This window comes from Melospiza melodia, unplaced genomic scaffold (genome assembly GCF_035770615.1).
Source record: "Melospiza melodia melodia isolate bMelMel2 unplaced genomic scaffold, bMelMel2.pri scaffold_37, whole genome shotgun sequence".
NCBI classification, from domain to species: domain Eukaryota; kingdom Metazoa; phylum Chordata; class Aves; order Passeriformes; family Passerellidae; genus Melospiza; species Melospiza melodia.
In genome coordinates, this window is record NW_026948690.1 from 4,442,775 (window position 1) to 4,456,696 (window position 13,922).

At 49.6% G+C, this 13,922-nt stretch overlaps 1 long non-coding RNA gene across 1 annotated transcript; it reads right to left on the reverse strand.

Moving 5' to 3' along the window:
• Positions 1–10,930: 10,930 nt before the first annotated feature.
• Positions 10,931–12,963, reverse strand: LOC134434507 (uncharacterized). Its single transcript, XR_010031866.1, has 3 exons — positions 12,906–12,963; positions 12,308–12,504; positions 10,931–10,977 (listed from the first exon to the last, which is right to left on the reverse strand). It is a non-coding gene; the product is annotated as an uncharacterized LOC134434507 (long non-coding RNA).
• Between the last annotated feature and the right edge of the window lie 959 nt (positions 12,964–13,922).

The following is a 13,922-nucleotide window of genomic DNA, read 5'->3' on the forward strand; positions in this document are numbered from 1 at the left end:
TATTTTTTCTTCTTTTTTAATTGGGATTTTTTTTCTTCTTTACTGATCTTGATGGTTTAATTGTTTGTTGTTTTAATATATGTTTGTATTTTATTTTTCTTTTACTTGGAAGAGGATTGAAATATGGAAAGGGTTAACACCTGACCCAAGAGTAACTTGTGGTGGAAGTAATGGTTGTGTTGTGTTAGGATTGGTTTTATAGCTGGTTTTTGGGGTTTTTTATGTTTAATTTTAGTTGTAGGGTTATTTTTTATGGGTTATAGGTTGTAGGGGTTTTTGGTTTCAGTTGTGTTGGGGAGAGGGGACTTAATGGTAAGATTTTAATAGCTCTGGCTAGCTTTGTTCTGGTTGGGGTTTTGTGGCCTCTTTTGTTTTCCTGTTTGGTAGTTGTTAGGGTTTGGTTTGGTTAGAATGGGGCTGATGGGGACAGGGGATGGCCTGGGGAGGGGAGAAGGGGCTCGGCCCATGGTAGGGTTGCTTGGTTTGGTTTGGTTTGGTTTGGTTTGGTTTGGTTTGGTTTGGTTTGGTTTGGTTTGGTTTGGTTTGGTTTGGTTGAGATGGGGGCCAGGGCGCGCTATTTCTTTGTTGACTTGAAAAGAAAGAGGAGGCTCCTGGGTTTTTCATCTTTAACATATGTGTATAACAGAGGCATGTTCAGTATCTTAGTGGTTTAATAGATTGTCAGTTACACAAAAAGTTTTGTATTACTTTGTACAATGCTTCTCATGTTCAAACTACGACAGACATTCAACCAACAAAAAAAAATTCTCAAAGCATTGACTTAGCACTTGCAACCTCACAAATTCTAAGCCTGTTCAATTTAATGTTAATCAAAATTTGCAGGAGCACAGAAACAGAAGAAGAAGACACAGAAAGAGAAAAACACAAAAAAGATACAGAGAAGCACACATACAGCTACCAACTCCTGGATTCCAGCACTGTTCAGAAGGAAATTCCAAGAGGAGGTAGGGTCAAGATGTGTGCTTGCCTTGTGGTCAGCCTTCAATACCCTTTGGTCTTCCTGGGCTCTTCCCCCAGCTGGGACTTGGGCTCATTTGGTCCCTCAGGAGCTGGGCTGGGGGCTGCAGAGGTGGCTGTGGAGCATTGCCTATGCTGTGCCAGGGACTGGCAGACACTGCTGGGCTGGGATAGAGGCTCTGGGGGAATTGGGGTTCCAGGGCAAAGCAGTGCTTGACCTGCCCTTTCATCCCCACACATTAAATGTTTTGAGCCAACAATCTCCTCCATCTATCACAATAAGGCAATGTTGGAGGTGAAATCCCAATTGTGGCCATGGGCACCTGGAGGAGAAGGACAGTTCTTTTCCATAGCAAGGAAAGCACAGAGCCCCAGTGTTTCAATAGCAGATGAGACCCTCAACTTGCCAAGGTAAGCTGGACCAGTAAGGGGGCCCAGGAGGCTGAACCAGCCCAACCTGTTCCATGCTCCCTTAGTTTTATGCTGCACTATGGTGTTACAATGACACCTTGGTTCCATGAGGTCTTGCAGTGTCACAATGGTCTCTGTTGTTCCCCAGGCCCCACAGTGTCACAGGACTCCTCTGTTCCATGTGCCCTCCAATGTCACAATGGACCTTTGGACCCTGGGGGTTTGCAGTGTCACAATGGTCCCCTTTGGCTCCACAGTGTCACAATGGACCATTGATGAAAGGAGGCCCCTCTATGTCACCCTGGAGCTTTGGTTCCATGCAGTCCTGCAGTGTCACAAAGACCTCTTGGTTTCACAAGGCCCCACAGTATCACAATGGTCCTCTTGGTTCTGTGGGGACCCCCAGGGTCACAATTGTCTCACTGGTTCCATGACTCACAGTGTCAAAATGCTTTCCTTATTCCATGGGGCCTCATAGTGTCAAAGGGTCTCTGTAATTCCATGAGTTCCATTCAGTGTCAGAATGGTCTCCTTGGTTTCATGGTGCCCCTCAGTGCCACAATGGCCCCTTGGTTCCATGAGGCTGTGAAGTCTCTTAATGGTCTTTCCATGGTTCCATGAGGCATTGCAATGTCACAATGCACCTTTGGTTTGATGGGGCCTCACAATGTCACAATGATCCCTACATTCCATGGAGCCACACAGTCGTCTGTACGGTCCCCTTGGTTCCATGAGGCCCAGCAATGTCACAGTGCTCTCCATGACTCCATGAGTCTCAGCAGTGTCACAGTGGTCCCTTGGTCTCACAGGGCCCCACAGTGTCACAATGGTCCCTTGGTTCCATGGGCCCTGTGCTGCTGCTGCATTCCCCCCTCCCCTTCCCAGGCCACCCTGCCAGCTGAGAAATGCTCCTTGGGGCTCAGCCTTAGCCAACAGCCCCTGGGCTCAGCTCCTCTGCAGCTCATCACAAACACTGTCTGCTCCAGGCACTGCTGCTGCCCAACCAGCCCCTGGTTCCTGTAGGAGCAGCCCTGGGAACTGTTTGTGTTCCCTCAGCGGCACAACATCCCTGTTCACACAATGCCAAAGAAAGCTGTTGGTGCCAAGTGCGGCCAGGATGAGCCATTGCTGGGACTGAAGCCCCTCTCTTGGGGCCCTGCAAACAGCGCTCCAAAAGGAGCCCTTGGAGCTCTCCTGGGCCAGCGACTCCCTCTGAGTGGGGCCTCTCCCAGCCAGGAACTCTCCCGTTTGTTGCACTCGGGGATCTCAAACAACGACGGAGCCTGGGCCGATCCCCCCACTCTTCCAGGCTCAACCCTTCACCCGCTGGGGAGATGCCAAAGGATCCACAGTGAGCATTTCCTGGACTCAGGGGAATTTCTCCCAGGTGCCTTGCACTGACTCTTGGTGTCTGTGTGCACACAGGAGTGCCTGTGCTGGGGAAATGTGGCAGAAATGCTGCTCTCTGAGGGGCTTGAGTGCCTTGGATAGCTGAGTCAGTCAGGCCTGCAAGTAAGGGTGAGTCACAAGCTGTAAACTATGTTAAATGCTCCTAAGGGTTGTTCTTTTAGTAAGTAATGAAGTTTAGTATAAGTTATACGATAAGTTGAATATTGTTAAGTGTTATTCAACTGTGAAATCATTAAGTCCTAGGTTATAAATAAGGTTAAATACTGTCAAGTGCTGTTATTTTGCTAAATGCTGAAGTCTAAGGTATCAATCAAGGTCTGTTAAGTTTGAGCTCGGCTTAGCTTTTAGGCTGCATTCCTTTTATCCTTGCCCACACTGTCCTTTAGTCACACACACATGCACGCACACACACACGGACAGTTCATGGTTCATTTCTCGTTTGACTGCCTGAATTTTGTTTGGTTTTGTAGTTGCTTTGTTTCCTTGGTGTGCCTGAAGTGCCCGGTCAGGAACAGAGTCACTTTTGCCAAGGAACTTTGTGCTTCTGTCCCTTAATATTAAATCTGGTTTTTACTGATCCCTTGCCAGGGATTTTTTCAGCGCTCTCAAGGCCTCGTTTGTAACAGGGTGAAGGAGCCCTGGCCCAGGCTCTGGCCCTGGGGGACACAGGGATGGTGCCAGGGGGTCCCTGTCCCCATGTCCCACCCCCAGGGCCCTGGCTCCCTGTCCCCGTGTCAGGCTCTGGGGTCGATCTCGTGGAACATCCTCTGGGGGAGGCTGTGGGGCCGGGGGGACCCGGGGGGACCCAGGAGGACAGGGGACCCCGCTGTGCATGAGCAGGGTTGGACTGCTCTGGGGGAACTGTCGGGGGGGCCGGGGCAGAGTGACCTCCTCAGTGCCCTCACACAGCCCCTGTGATGTCACACAGCCCCTGAGATGTCACACTGCCCCTGTGATGTCATACTGCCCCTGTGATGCCACACAGCATCCTTGTGAGGTCACACAGCCCCTGTGATGTCACAGGCTACCAGTGATGTCACACAGCCTCCTATGATGTCACACAACCACTCTGTTATGTCACACATATTCCATATGATGCCATTCAGCTGATATGTGATGTCACAGAGCAGATTTGTGATGTCACAGTAACCCTGTGATGTCACAGCCTTGTCTGTGATTTCACAGCCTTCTTTGTGACATCACACAGCTGCCCTATGATATCATACTCTATGTCACCACCCACGTTGTGATGTCACAGAACCACCTTCTAGGATGTCACAGCTGGCTCTGTGATGTCACTCCCCCCTCAGTGTTGTCACACAGCCCATTCTGTGCTGTCACACAGCCCCTTGCTGACATCCCAGCTGCTCTGTGCCTCCATGACACAGCCCCAGAGGTGCTGCTGTGACACAGCCCCCTCGGGGCCATCCCACAGCCCCTGCCAGTGCTGAGCCCCTGTGAGCTCTGTCGGTGCCCTGCTGGTGTCCCTGAGGGGCCCTGGCAGTGCCCAAGCCCTGCTGGGCTGTTCACAGGAGCTGCTCCTGGCCAGAGCTGTCTCTCTGCAGCGCTGCCCTTGCCAGGAGCTGCCTCTGGGCCAGGAGCCCGGCCCAGCTCAGCAGCACAGACACAGCACAGGGACTTCAATGACCATCTGGGGCTTTGGTGCTCTTTGCATCAGACCCAGTCCCTCAGAGTGGGCTAAAAGAACTTCTCAAGAGCTCAAAGTGAGATTGAAACACTTAAGTTTCTTGTACTTTGAATAGATCCCTGTGAGGGACAGGACTGAGAAAGTGTCACCAGGTTCCAGGGAGAGCAGAACACTGGAGGCAGTGATGACAGCTGGGGACAAGCAAGGCAAAGGTGTCTCTGTGCTGAGCACACCTGGATGTGTGTCATGAATGCAAAGGGCCAAGGCCTGAGCCCCAGCCCCTGGCCAGGCAGATCCTGTCCCACCCTCCTTGCTCAGGGCTCTTCCCGGGATGGGCACTGGCATGTGGGCATGAGCAATGCCAGGGGCAAGAGCATGGGGCGGCCCCTGCCAGGCTGCTGAGCAGGGACAAGGAGGCAATGAGGCCCCAGCCCTGCAAGGGTCACTTGTCCCCTCGTAGCTTTAGGCCCAGGCCCAGCAGCCATGGCCAAAGTGCTGCCCAAGTTGGCTCTGGCAGGGCTGTCTTGCAGCTGCTGCCCATCCCTGTGCCCTGTGCAGCCCAGGCTGTCCCACGGTGTCCCTGCCCTGCGCCTCTGTCCCTGCAGGCTGTCGGCATCCCCTGGCTGCCCCACCTGGCTGGGCCCTTCCTTTGCTGCCAGCTCTGCCTCCTGCCTGCTCCTGCCTGCCCATACAAAGCCTTGGACTGCTCCAGGCTCCTGCTGGGGACGTGCTGCACTACAGCCCTGCCCTGCCAGGGAAATTCCTTTCTGCTGCTGCCCAGGCTGGGCCTCCCCAGTTGCCCTTGTGCGTGGTGCGGAGGTTCAGGGATATCACACCATAACCAATATGATCCAGTGAAGCCAAATTTATTATCCCTAAAAAGACTATATTTATAATAAATCTCTACTGTCCACGTGTCTCTAGCTAATACATGATTGGTTAATCCTAGCTGTTTACACATCTAAATTAGAATGCTGATTGGATCACCTAATTTTTCACGCGTCTTGCTGTCGTCTTCTGGCCCACTCATGGTTCAATTTTTTCCTTCTTTCCCAAGCTTGCTGTCAAATTTGCTGAGTCCTGATGAGTCTTCTTGAATTTTTCTCAAGGATATACGACCCCATTTCTGAATATGTCCATTATCCATTGTTTGTGAATGTGTCCATTGTCCATTAGTACAAGCAGGTTGGATTGTGCATCGGCTGAATATGGCCGTTGTCTAGCAAGAACTCCTCAATCTGCAGAAAACTCCCAACAGTTCCCCGGTTTTATTTTTGCACAAGCCAGGCTGATTTAAAAGCACACTCAATTATTTTCGGCACAGCAAGGCACTACAAGCAGAATTGAAAAAAGAAGACAAAGTATCATTATGCCAAAGGGTACTAAATCCTTGATCTAGCCTGTTATTCCCCAGGATTTTAGCCACTCATCAAAAGAATTCTCAACAACTGTCAGCTTTTTCATATTCTCCTTAAGCAATGACATTTTCTTGTCAAGAGATCCAGAGTGGTCAGAGAGATTCATGCAACACATCCCTTCAAAATCTTCACGCTCATCTCCTTGTGCTAGCAACAAGAATCTACAGCAGTCCTATCCTATAACACAGCGTGGCGTATGCTACCTACATCAGTGGTAAGCTCATTCCGGATTGCAGATGTAATGTTAATTTGTTTTCCTGTCCAACAAGCCAATCGTTTGAATGATGTAAGGGCCTATGTGATGAAGCTAATCCTGGTGTAAAAAGTGATGCCAGGATAACTGAAGACCAATTCCACAATTCTATGTTATCCTTGCAGTCTGAGCCTAATAGATGCTCACTACATTTTGGACGTTGGAATTTGTGCCTGATGTCAAGCATCTGTTGAATGCTAGGGGCAAACAGTGTCAATTTCCCAAAATAGCATGGTCCTCCTAATGCTTTCTGAGGAATCGCAGGCCAAGCTTTATCTCCACCAAAGAGAAACAAAAGTAGAAAGAAGTTATTGCAGATGCTATTGTAGAAGGGACTTTTCTCTCCAATGATGCAGAAGCTTTTCTTGTAGTAACTAATGCTGCAAGTAGAGTTTGACAACCTTTTGATTGGAAGATTTTAGAAAAATTGAGAGCTGCAATTTCACAATTTGGTTGAAAATCCCAACTTGCACAGTCACTTCTGCAGTATATTTTTCCATCTAACACATTAATTCCAGCTGATGTGCATACCCTAATAAGACTTAGAATGCCACCCTATCAGCAGGTGATGTGTCTTAAAAGCTGGGAGGAAAAGTGTGCTCAAGAAGCAGCAAGACCTAGAGTGCAGGGTGATCCTCTGTATGGTTTAACAGCACAACAGTTACTTGGCAAGTGGCCCTGGCCTACTGCCACTGCCCAGGCTAGGAGCATTGATCAAGTCTTACAGATGAGCCAACAACTAGCATGTAATGCATTTCTTGCACTTCCAGATAAGTTACACACTATGTCTTTTACACAGATTTGTCAAAGAAAGAATGAAGACTTTGATAAATTTGTAGACAAATTGCATGAAGCTATCTATAATCATTCTGATTTCAATTCAGACACAAAGATACAATTGGATGGACTTTGGGATCATTTCTCCATTCCAAATGGCTTTACCCTCTTTCCCAGTCAAAAGAGCCTTTCATCTCTTCCAAAAATTGCCTGCTGAAACTCTTCTGCTCCCATCCTAATCAGTTCACTACTCCAGCATAACCCTTGAAGCACGGACAGATGACTCTTCAACTAATTATAGTAGAAAAGAAGGGTATTTATTGCAGCCGTGGTCACATGTGAACTAGTTTCCAGAGACATGTGCAAGGAGTTGCAGACTCCTGCTCTCTATTTCTACAGAAAAGGTTTTACATTAGGTTTCTAAGGACCCATAATACATAATTATTACCTGCCTGCTTTGCATTTTTATCAGCTGAATATCTATTACAGCTGCACAATTGTACTCCCTCAACTGGGTTGGTGGGATTTTGAAATGAGGGAGTGGTTGTATGAGGGAGGAAGAAAGCAGTCTTCCTCATGGTGAACTCTCCTCCCATGGCCAGTTGGCAAGACCTTTTGACCTGCTGCTCATGGTCCAAGCCTCTCCTAACTGTTCAATTATTCTTAAGGCAAGGTCTTTCTATGGTCTCAGCTTCTTCACAATTGCTTCCTCTATCCCTGTCACTCCTAGCTTTATGTTCCTAATATATTTGGTACTCTTTAAGTAAGGCACATGATTTCTGCTACCTGTATTACTAACTTAGCTTCTTACCTCATTTTAAAATCTTAACTAAAATATGCAATCTTCTACTATCCCAATTCTATTCCCAGCTGGGCCCTCGACCCATCTGCACTTTTCAATTTTCCTCATTACATTTTCAGCTAAGCCCTTGACTCACCTCAGGCACATCCCGACTGCCTCTCTCCCAGCAGCTCAGAGCTGCATTGCACAGCGCTTGCTGTGCACCACAGAGCACAAAGCAGGCTGGCCTGGTGGGCCTGAATATTTCTGCCAAACACTCTGCATCTCACACCTTTGCTCTGGCTCAGTGCAGAACTGCAGGGTTGCAGGCGCTTCCTCCCAGAGCTGCGTGAGGCGCTGGCTCCTGCAGATGGGCCCTGCCAAGCTGTCCCTGCCTCACGCTGGCCTGGCTTCCCTGGCACAAGTGCCAGGCCTGAAGGAGCTGCCCTGTGCTCCAGCCTGCCGAGCAGCCCGGCTCCCTGCCCCGGTGCCCAGAGTGCTGCACACACTGCTGGCCTTTGCCAGGAGTTGCAGGGCAGCCGGCAGAAGAGGAGGAATCCTCAGCCAGCCCAGCGGCCCGCGGCTGCCCTTGGCCTTTCTCTGCTCCTGGGCACATTCCAGACGGCCATGGCCCCCAGGCCGGGCTGTGCCCAGCACGGCTGCGCTTCCCCTCGGCAGCAGCCAGCTACCACCTGGGCTCTGAGAGTGGAGGATTCGCCCGCTCCCAGCAAGAGGCACCCAGGGCCCGGCTGCTGCCTCTTGCAGCTCCAAGGGCCTCCTTCCAGCCTGCCTCTGCCGGGGCTCAGGCTGCTCCGGCCTCTGCCGGGGCTCTGCTGGGGCTCCAGCCCGGGCAAGGCCGGACCCGCTCTCACCTCACAGGCGCTGACAGCTCTGCGCCACAGGAGACCTTCCCGAGCACCCTCTCTGATCTTTCTGCTTTCTCACTTGAGCAAGGCTCTCCTCCAGCCAAAGAGATTATTGCATTTAGGGATACAAATCCAAGTGGCAGGAACCCCATTGCTCTCCAGTCACAGCTGAAGGCCTGCATCGGCACAAGATGTTTGGGCTGCCTCATTCTTCCTTTGGTTTTGCCTTCAAATGCCATTGCCCTTTCTGCCTCAACTAGAAATACCACAGCTGTGCCATAACCAGCCAGTGGGTCATATTCCAAAGGCAGTGCGGTCTGGAGAGGATGAATGAAGAAGAGCCCTCCTCACTTATGAAACCATACAAAAAAAGCCATATGTGTGACTTAGTACCAATAAAAAACAATTGGTAATTCAGAAAAAAATGTTGAATTTTCTGAAGAGGTCAGAAGGAGGAGAATCTTCCAAGTGAGTTGATGTTTCAGAAACTTTATTAATTACAACTCTAATCTATAATTGTATGCTACAAATCTCTTTAGCAACCCTACTCTACATTCCTACTCTAAATTGGTAACAGAGATAAGATCTTGAGATGATTGCTATGTTCTCGTCTCCTAGGGTTAGGCTTAGTCTTAGGTTTAGGCTTAGGCTTAGGCTTAGGCTTAGGCTTAGGCTTAGACTTAGGTTCAGGTTTGGGTTTAGGTTTAGGCTTTGGCTTAGGCTTAGGGTTGGGGTTAGGGAAAGGGTAAGGGAAAGCATAAGGGATAGAGATAGGGATAGGGTTTGGGTTAGCATTTAAGGTTAGGGTTAGGTTTTAGGTTTAGAGTTTAGGGTTAGGGTTATTCGTCTTCTTCACTGAGTTGATGACTTGTGCCAGGATGAATGGTGGCTTGGCTGAAGTTACAAATGGATGCTGTCCACCGGAAAAAAAAATAAAAACAACAAAAAAACAAAGAACAGTGAACCATTACTTTCCAAGCTCATTGCTTCAGGGACTCAATCAGGATACATCAAGTTCCTGGAAAGACCCAGAAAGAGGAGCAATGGGACCATCTGCTCCCCAGTCATCCCCAATGTGCAAGACCTTGCCATCACAGGCAAACCTGGCCCAGAATCCCACTCATCTGTTTATTGTGATGTCTTCATCATGCTGGGATTTTTGCCCTGCCAGCGCTCTAGAAATGGTGCTTTCTGTCCCGGGGTTTTCTTCCTTTCAGGAAACTCCAATGACTCACATAGGTCCCTGCCTTTGAAAGACAGGCACTGTGCTGATTCCCACAGGGACAGAAAGCAGTGTCTGCCTTTCCATGCCCTGCCCCTCGTGTGCTGGATGGCACCTTCCTTCCCAGCAGGGCCAGCCCAGTGGCACTGGGCCCTGCAGTTCCCTCTCTGCCACACAACCTGGCAGTAACCCTGGCACAGTTCCCGTCTGCTTGAGCGTGCCAGGCAGCAGATGGGGCTGGGACAAGTCCCTCCCAGCTGTCCCTGTTTGCATGGCAGAAACCTCTGAGGGTGGGCTGGGGGGCACCAACCAGGGCCCCTCAGAGGCTCACAGTGAGCCCCCCACAGCCCCTCCTGCCCACAGCCAAATCTCTGACCCCTAGGCTGGGACTGGCTTCCTTGGGTTCCTCCACCACCATTTCATGTCTCTGTACCCTGCATTGCTCTACTTCAATTCTTTTGCCCTTAGATAAAACTGAATTCTCTACCAAATCACAAAAGAGGGCAACAGACACAGTCAGAGGACAGAGCACCTCTCCTCGCAGGAAATGCAGAGGGAGCTGGAGTTATTCAGTTTTGTGAAGGACAGGCCCCAGGGAGACTTTATTGCCACTTTCCAAGACTTCACAGTGGCTTTGAAGAAAGTGCGGGACATCTTTTTTAACAGGGCCAGTTACAATAGGATATGGACAAACATTTTTAAACACTAAGGGCATCTAATCAGAGTAGGTCTAAGGAAGAACTTGTGTACTCAGAGCATGGTGCCACACTGGCACATCTTGCCCCAAGAGCTTGTAGGTGCCCCATCCCTGCAGCCATTCCGGCTCCGGTGGCAAAGGGCTCTGAGCAACCTGATCTCTTTAAAGATGTCCCTGCTCATTGCAGGACACTTGCACCAGAGGACATTTACAGGGCCCTGCCAGCCCAGCCCAGTCTAGGATTCCTCACCATTTTCATTTGAAGAGCAGCAAGAGTGGAGGTGAGGAGGAAGGGGGCTCATCTGCTGCCTTGGGCTTGAGTGGAGGAGGAGCCCATCCCTCAGAGCCTGTTTCACCTGCAGCCCCTTCACATTTTACCTGCAGGAGCTCCTTGGCAGACCAGCGCTGCTCCTCGTCTGTCTGCAGGCAGCAGCTCAGGAAGTCATGCAGCAAAGCCGAGAGGAGCTTGGGCTGCTGCAGCTGTGGAGTCCCTACTGTGGCTATCAGGTATGTAGCCTGGAGAGAAAGGAGACACCAGGCTCCACCTCCTGCTTTCACATCTCTAAGGCTCTCCCAGATCCCTTTGTTTAACCTCTGTTCTTCAGTGGCAGTTTCTGCCCTGGCACAGACCCAGAGATGACTTTCTTTACCAACCAAAAACCCAAACCCCGATGCAGCCACAGCTTTTCCACCATCCTGCAGATCTTGCCTTGGCAGCTGATTTCATTGCCTGACCTAGTTAGTGGGAACTACATCAGCAAAAGGACATTTGCTTCTCTGAGGATTCATGCCAGCTTGAGATGGTTTTTGGAAGAGGGACTTTGCTATACTAACTAATTTCAAGGGTTAGTAGATGAAAGGCATCTCTGCATCTTGTTGGTCCTTTAAGCGCACGTGCCCTAGAACAAAACTCATCAAGCTTTTTGTGCTGTTCTTGAAAACAATGGGAATTTGAAGAAAAGAAAGGAAATTCATCAGTTAATACCCAGGTAGGGAAACAGACCATGACAATCTCCTCTTCAACACAGACACATTAAGATGCCTGCACAAATGTATTGGGATGAAAATGCCTGCTTGGGCACACAGGAGCCACTTGCAGCTCTGTCTCTCAGCAGTCTGAAAATTTCAGCTTCCCATTTTTGCAGCCAAAGAAAAATTGTCTAGGTCAGAAGAAGGAGAGGTTCCATCCCTATGGACACCCTCTAGTCATTTGGCTGCTCAAGTCAATGCATTAATGGTAGGCCCATGCCAGAAAGTGCCAGGAAAGAAACAGGAGGTTTTGGCAGGCTCTCCACATCACCAGGCTCTGCCTTGGTGACGTGCAGAATGTTGCTTGGGCTAGGAGAGAAACACGGTCACTGAGTGTTTCAGCAGCACTGCACAAGAAGCAGAAGAGACTCTGTGCATTACACCCTCATGCCCATGTTTTCCAGTGAGAAGAAACTGCACACAGGGTTAGGTTCCTCTCTAAAGACCATGGTTTTAGAAACTTTGTTGGGTTTGGGTTTCCTTCCTTCATTTCTGGAAAGATAACAACACTTTTAAGATGCTTTTTCCCTGTTATTAAGGCCATCTACACAGACAAAAGAACTGGAACCACTAACCCAAAGGAAAGTGTTGAGTGAGAATGGAGTTTGTTTGGAGTTTGTTTGCATGTGGTAAGGCTTGAGTTCCCCCACTGATGCAACCAAAAGTCCAGCAGATGCTGATGTGTTGCAGGGACATTTGTAGGAGGGGACCTTGGTGGAAGTAGTTCCAGCAGATGGCAATGGGATTTTGTCCAGTGGCACACAGGACATGGGACAGGTGAGAAAGACAGTGGGATCAGTGAGTATTTGCTCCTTACCGTGCCAGAACTTTCGCCCAAGTAAGGAGGTTCTTGTTCTATCATTTCAATTCCCACAATTCCAAAAGACCATATGTCCACTTTGGGGCCATATGGTTGACCTGTCACCACTTCAGGCGCCATCCACCAAGGAGTCCCGGTTACCGAGCACCGTCTGCTCTGCTCAGGGGTGAGCTGAGTAGCGAGGCCAAAATCAGCTGAGGAGAAAACAAAATACTGGTTTTATCTGAATTCTGTGCAATTAGGAAAGCAAGCAAAAGAATTCCCCAGTAGAAGTTTGAAATTGCTCTGTGGAATCTCCTGGCATTGGCGACTTTAAAAATCCCCCCATGTTTTACACTGCCTCTAGCAGTGGCTTTTGTTCTTTGGAAACTTTAGACTTGTAACTCCCTCCCTCTGGAAGGGACCCACACAGAGCAAGGCCACTCTTGACTGCTTGTGGCTCCTTCTACCTCTGTGCACGTTGCAACTGTGCCCTCAGCTCGCAGCAGGGGTCCCTGCACTGCCACCAGCACCATGTTTGGGGAGCTGGCAGTCACGCCAAGCAGCCCCACACCCACATCCCTGGAACGCTGCACCTCACCAAGAATATACTGACCCAGTTTGACAGAACCGTCGGTTCTGAGAAGGATGTTGTCACTCTTCACGTCTCGATGGATCACTTCGTTTGCATGAAGAAAATCCAGTCCTTGCAGGCACTGAGCGAGAAAACAGAAACAGAAGGGCAAAAATGAGTGATGTGATTTCATCACACAAGGAAGGAAACAAAGAATCTAAAAGATTCCCTCTCCAGGGGAATGGGGAGTAATGGCAGAACAGTCATGGCCACTGAGAGGAAGAGCTTGCTGCTCCAACACTTGCAGAGCAGGACCTTTCTGAGGAAAGGCACGTCAGCTTTTGAAAGAGCAACAGCACCTGCTGTTGTAGGCTGTCCCCTGCCAACCAGCCAGGATGACTCCTGCTGCAGCGCATGTGCTCAGAAGCAAAGAGCATTCTGGCTGCACTCCTATCCTTTTTAGCTGAGCACTGAGAGAAACGAGTCTCTCTCTTCTTTCTTTGCTGTTTGTTTCAAATCCTGCCACCAGCACCTTTGCTTTTACAGGCAAGGAATGCAGTGAAGACAGACTCCAGGCAAGCATTTAGAGAGGCAAGGTGGAGAACAGCAACTACAAATACAAGAGACAGAGCGAGAATACAACAGCAGGAGATAAGAGTACTGGCACTGAGTACAGGGAGTGCAGGGGCACTGGCAGGCCTTTCACTTGAGATGCTTTTACTTGCCCATAGCATACCAGCAACACAGAAACAAAACTCGGCATAGGAAACCTCTCCTGTTCTGAGCCCCTGTTTCCCACACAATCCTGCCCAAGCCCTTGGAAACACAGCTGGGATTGCTGACCTCCCGACTGATGGCTGCCATTTCATCTTCCAACAGGCAGGTCTGGCTGACGATGTCGCTCAGGACACCTCCATTCATGTACTCTATAACCAGCAAGAGTTCCTCGCCCAGAAGGTAGCTGAAAGAAGGAAACAAGGGGGTAGAGATGAACATGCATGGCTACGTTGATTTTTTGCTTCCAGGTTTCTTATTTCCAGATGCCTTTGTGACAAGGAC